This window comes from Chiloscyllium punctatum, chromosome 2, assembly GCF_047496795.1.
Source record: "Chiloscyllium punctatum isolate Juve2018m chromosome 2, sChiPun1.3, whole genome shotgun sequence".
NCBI classification, from domain to species: Eukaryota; Metazoa; Chordata; class Chondrichthyes; order Orectolobiformes; family Hemiscylliidae; genus Chiloscyllium; species Chiloscyllium punctatum.
Window position 1 is genome coordinate 70,383,147 of NC_092740.1, and position 6,280 is coordinate 70,389,426.

Genomic DNA, 6,280 nt, shown 5'->3' on the forward strand with positions numbered 1-6,280 from the left:
GTGAGAACTGGTGGATATCTGTGTCATCCATGGTGACCACTTCTGCAGCAAATGTTGGCTGCTTGAGGAACTTCAGCTCAGAGATGATAAACTGGAGTCTGGTCTGCAGCACTGTAACCATTTAAGAGGGGGGAGTTACCTGCACACTGTGTTTCAGGTCCCCTTGCTCAGAAAATGTGAGGTCTTTCATTTTGGTCTGGACAAGGACACAGAACAAACTGAACAAAACACCATGGTGCAGAATGCTATTCAAAGGACAGGGGGAAGAAAAAGAAAGAAATGTAGGATTAATACCTGTGGAGGCAGTGGTGTAGTAGCAATGTTATTGAACTAGGAATTCAAAATCCCAGGCTAATGTTCAGAGGACAAGGGCTTGAATCCTATTATGTCAGATGTTGAAATATGAATTCAATTAATCAAAAAATCTAGAATAAATGCTAGTTAAATGGCCACCAATTGTCAATTGTCATAAAAATCCATTTACTTCAATAAGGAAATCTGCCGTCCATACATGGTCTGGCCTCCATGTGACTCTATACCAGGGGTGGGCAATTAATTCTTTCAAGGGGCCACATGAGAAACCTGAGTTGGAAAAAATCATGTGCATTTCATTCTCAACCATTCTAAAATCTTGAAATCGCCTTAAAAATTCACCATGCAGTGCTTCTAACATCGATGAGTACCTGTGGAGGTGATCAGCTGAAGGTGCGGCTTCCTTCAGTGTTGGCAAGTGGGTGAGAATGTTGTCCTCCATTTGGTTTGAGAGAAGCTGCAACTTTCTCATAAAAGTTTTCACCAAGTTATACATTTCATGCACAAAAAGGCCCTTGCACTGCAGTTTCACATTAGTTCATTCATAAGTGCAGTCACATCAACAGCAAAACCAAGGTCTGCAATCCAGTCTGTGTCTGAAAGCTATGGAATGCCATTCCCTTTTTTCACACAGAAATCTTGAATCTCTTCTCTCAGGTCCCATACACCTTTCAGCATTTTGCCCAGGCTGAGCCACCTGACAGCTGTGGGGTAGCCTATGTCACGATGTTCAGTCTCATTTTCCTCCAAAAGTGTAACAAACTGCATGTGATTCAAAGCTCTTGCCCTGATGAAGTTAACTATTTTAGTTACAACATCAACCACATGGTTAATTTTTAACACTGACTTACACAACACTTCCTGATGTATAAACAATGCAAAAATACCAATTTCTGTTCAGGGTCAATTTCTGTCACTTTATCCTGCATTCTCTTTAAGAGTCCAACATTTTTCCCCGTTAGATTTGGACAACCATCCGTTGTCACACCCGCCAGCTTGTCCCATTTTAGTCCCAATGTGTCCAAACATGCATTTACCTCCGTGAACAAATCATTACCAGTTGTTGTTCCTTTCATTGACTGCACGGCTGCCAGCTCCTCCATGATTTTAAAGTCCGTAGTTATCCCACGTACGAAGATGAATCGCTGGGCTGTGTCACGTACATCGCAGCTCTCATCCAAAGCCAAGGAAAAAAGTCAAAGTTGACCACTCTGTGCTGCAGCTGAAGCTCCAAATTCCTTGCGATGTCCCCAATCCTTCTCGTTAAGGTGCGTCGGGAGAGGGGCACATTCTCAAATGCCTCCTTTTTCTCCAGGCATATTAGTTCTGCAGAGTCCAACAAGCACTCCTCAATAAACTCTCCATCAGAAAACGGTTTACTGTTTCTGGAGATTTTGTGGGATATGGCATAACTTGTCTTGGCGTGAGCTGACATTTTGAGGGCTAGCCAGCAAGCATACACGCGCATGTACGTCCATATGTAAATAAAAAAACATCCTTTTCAAAACAAAAGCAACACAGTTGTATTGCGTGCACGGCGTAAATACTTTTTCATTTATGTTCTAATTTAGGATTGATCTCATGCGGGCCAGACAGGAACGACCAAAGGGCTGGATATGACCCGCGGGCCGCAAAATGCCCAGGTCTGCTCTAGACCCATTGCAAATTGGTTATTTCTCAATGCCCTCTTGTTAATTAGGGATGGGGGCTACATGAAAGAATACATTTAAAACAGATGGGAATAGCATGGTTAGAGGATTAGATACTGTTCTCTGCAGCAAGGGCCATGTTGCCTATCTGCTGCTAAAGTTCAGGATATCTCATCTGTGCTGGGAAAGAACTTGAATTGGCAAGGGTCCACTTGTTGTGGTACCAATAATATAAGTAGGATTAGGAAAGAGGTTCTACTGGGGGATTATGAGCAGCTCAGAGCTAAATTGAAAAACAGAACCACAAAGATAGTAATCTCAGGATTATTACCTGACCCATGAGCAAATTGGCATAGTGTAAATAAGATTAGAAAGGTGGATGCTTGTGGCTCAAAGATTAATGTGAGAGAAATGGGTTCTGATTCAAGTACTTACACTTAATGATAAGGTTCTGGGAGTGTTGCTGAGCAAAGAGACATTGAAGTGCAGGTTCACAGTTCCTTGTAAGTGGAGTCACAGGTCAACAAGATAGTGAAGAAGGTGTTTAGTACAATTGTTTTTGTTGGTCAGTGCATTGAGTATAACAAATGGGAGTCAAAAAGTGTGGCGCTGAAAAAGAACAGCTGGTCAGGTAGCATCCAAGGAGCAGGACAGTTAATGTTTCGAGCATAAGCTCTTCATCGGGAATGTGGGGGAGGCCCGAGGGACCTGAGAGATAAATGGGAGGGGGATGGGGCTGGAGGGAAGGTAGCTGGGAATACGATAGGTAGATGGAGGAGGGGGGTGATGGTGATAGATTGGAGTGGAGGATGGAGCAGATAGATGGGAAGGAAGATGGACAGGTAGAACAGTTCAAGAGAACAGTGCCAAGTTGGAGGGTTGGATCTGGGATAAGGTGGGGTAGGGGAGATGAGGAAACTGGTGAAATCAACATTGATCCCGTATGTTTGGAGGGTCACAAGGCAGAAGATGAGGTGCTGTTCCTCCAGATACCAGGTGGCTAGAATTTGGCAGTGGAGGAGGCCCAGGATTTGCACGTCCTTGGCGGAGTCAGAGGGGAATTGAAGTGTTCTGCCACAGGATGGCGGGGTTGTTTACAGCATGTGTCCTGGAGATGTTCTCTGAAACATTACGCAAGCTGGTGTCCTGTCTTCCCAATTTAGAGGAGACCACAGTGGAGACAATAGATGACATGTGTGGAGGTGTTGGAAATTCTCTGCCAGATGTGGAAGGATCCTTTGGGGCCTTGGGTGGAGGTGAGGGGGGAGGTGTGGGTGCAGGTTTTACATTTCCTGTAGTGGCAATGACTAGAATCTGGTGGTGGAGGAGGCCTGATTACCCCACTGCCCTGTGGCCAAAACTTCAGCTCCCCGTCCCACTGCACCAAGGACATGCAAGTCCTGGGCCTCTTCCACTGCCAGATTCTAGCCACCCAATGCCTGGAGGAAGAACATTCATTTTCCACCTTGGGACCCTCCAACCACACAGGATCAATGTTGATTTCACCAATTTCCTCATCTCCCCTCCTTCCACATTATCCCAGATCCAAACCCCCAATTCTTGACCTGTCCTACCTTTCCCTCTTCCTTCCCACTTATCTGCTCCACTCTCTGCTCCGAGCTATCACCATCACCCATCCCACCACCAACTACCTATCACATTCCCAGCTACCTTCCCCCAGTCCCACCCACCCCTTCCATTTATCTCTCAGCCCCCTTGGGCCTCCCCCACATTCCTGATGATGAACTTATGCTTGAAATAGCGACAGTCCAGCTCCTTGGATGCTGCCTGACTAGCTGTGCTTTTCCAGCACCGCACTTTTTGACTCTGATCTGCAGCATCGGCAGTTCTCACTTTCTCCTATAGGAAGTGGGAGGTCATATTGCAGCTATACAGAACACTATTTAACCCACTTTTTGAATACTGTGTGCAATTCTGGTCTCCTTGCTAAGGAAGGTTGTGTGAAACTTGAAAAGGCTCAGAAAAGATTTATAAGAATGTTGCCATGATTGGAGGGTTTGAGGTATAGAGAAAAGCTGAATAGTCTGGGATTATTTTCCCTGGAGCATCGGAGGCTGATGGGTGACTTTATAGAAGTTTATAAATCATGAGGTGCACAGATAGGGTGAATAGCCACAATCTTTTCTCCAGGGTGGGTGTGTCCATTACTAGAGGACATAACTTTAAGGTGAGAGAAAAAGATTTAGAAGAATCCTAAGGGATTTTTTTTTCACAGAGCATGGTGCGTGTATGGAATGAGTTGTTAAAGGAAGTGGTGGAGGCTGGTACAATTACAACATTTAGAAGGCATCTGGATGGGGACATGAAAAGGAAGGGTTTAGAGGGATATGGGCCAAGTGCTGACAAATGTGAGTAGAATAAGTTGGAATATCTGGTCAAGATGGATCAGTTGGACCAAAGGGTCTGTTTCCATGCTGTACAGCTCTATGACTTCACTTCTACTGGAAAAAAAGACAGTTGTTCCAAGTGGAAGTTTTCCATTGTTTCATTTCAACTATTTTGGGAGTGTCCTGGAAAATTGTAGACAGGACTTTAAACTAATCAATGGGAGGATGAGTTCAATTGAAGGGAAGTTTAAAATCTCAAAAAGAAATGGGAGAGCAGAGGTATGGAATCGTGAAGAAGCAAATGACAATCAAAGTATGACAGGTAGGGATAGAAATTATAAGCAGAAGAATGCAGCAGAGTTAAACCATAATAAGTAATAATGATTAAAAAGTCAAAGATTAGGCTGTTTATCTGAATGTTCACAGCATTTATAACAAGATGGATGAATTGATAGCACAAATAGAAATAAATGAATATGACTTGATAGCTGTACAGAGACATAGTTATAGGATGACAAAAACTGAGAACTCAATATTCAAGGGAATTTGATGTTCCTTAAGACTGTCAAAAAAGAAAAGGACATCAGGCATCCTTGTTAATAAAGGATGATATCAAGACGGTGGTGAGTGGGTGCACAGATCATGATGTAGAATCAGTTTGGTTGGAAATTAAGAAGAGCAAGGTAAAAAATAATCACAGATGGGCTTCGTACATTGGCCCCTGAAGTTTTACCTTTCTTTTGGACAAAGTATAAATCCGGAAGTAATGAAAGTATGTAAGAAAATCACTACAATTGTCATGGGTGATTTTAATCTGCATATTGGTTGGACAAATTAATTGGGCAGAGGCAATATGAAAGACAAATTTGTAGAGTGCATCAGGGATTGTCTCAGAGTAGTACACTGCATGCCTTACCTGGGAATAGGCTAGTTTAGACCCAGTAATGTGTCATAAGATAGGTTTAATAAGAGATCTAATAGGTAAGGATCCTCCAGGGGGTAATAAGTGCAGCATGATACAATTTCAAGCTCAGTTTGAAAGACAGCAACTTGGGTCTTGAACTAGTGTCCTCAATGTTATTAAGAACAATTTGAGAGATATGAGAAAAGAGTTGTATAAAGCAGGCTGGGAAAATAAACTAAAGGGAAACTCAACAGATGAGCAGTGGCAGACATTTAAGCAGATGTTTCATAATGTTTAGCAAAAATGCATTCCAGTCAAAAAGAAGGACCATGAGACAGATGAATCTGTTGTGGTTAACAAAGAGAGCCAAAAAGAGTCTCCAATCAAAAGCTAAAGTATACAAAAGAACAAAACCTGGTCTTAGGCCAGAGAATTGGAACTTTATTTCCTTTGCAGAGCAGATGTCCCCGAATCCTGGCTCCAATTGGGCTACATAGCCTTTAGGGCACACAATCTCAGCTGCAAAGAACTGCCTCAACCTCCCTGACAAACACTGTAATTCTATTTCCTCCCCGTACCAACTTAAACCCTGCACTATGCTGGCTTCCTCTACCATGGTGGGTTCGCTCATCCAACTTGTAGCCCCCACTCTCATGAGAGAACTGTGGCTCCTTTACTTCTATCTTCAGTCCCCTTTCCTGCCTCACATGCAATGGAACATTCTTGTACCTGACCACTGACCAAAGATAATAATAATCCCAGCCTCAGGGAAGATACAGCCTTCAGGAACAAAGTGCGCAGGTAATTTTGTTCCAGGTCTGATGCATAGCAATGGCTATAAATTGGTTTTATTGCTCACTGATTCTTCTTCAAGCAACAGGTAATTACTGCAATTGTGATTACCTTGGATCACACCTGCATTTATCATTGCCAACAAGCTGCAGCCATAACACATTACCTACACCGCAACTGTTATTATGCATTAAGTTACTTGCATAACTCATTCACAATTAATAAACCTTATTATTCCTAACAAGATTTATTCCTAAGGGTAAATCTTTTTACTA

General features: G+C 43.0%; 1 pseudogene; it reads right to left on the bottom strand.

Annotated features, from left to right (window-relative positions):
• Window positions 1–466: 466 nt before the first annotated feature.
• On the bottom strand, window positions 467–1,415 carry LOC140492313 (general transcription factor II-I repeat domain-containing protein 2A-like; annotated as a pseudogene).
• Window positions 1,416–6,280: the final 4,865 nt, after the last annotated feature.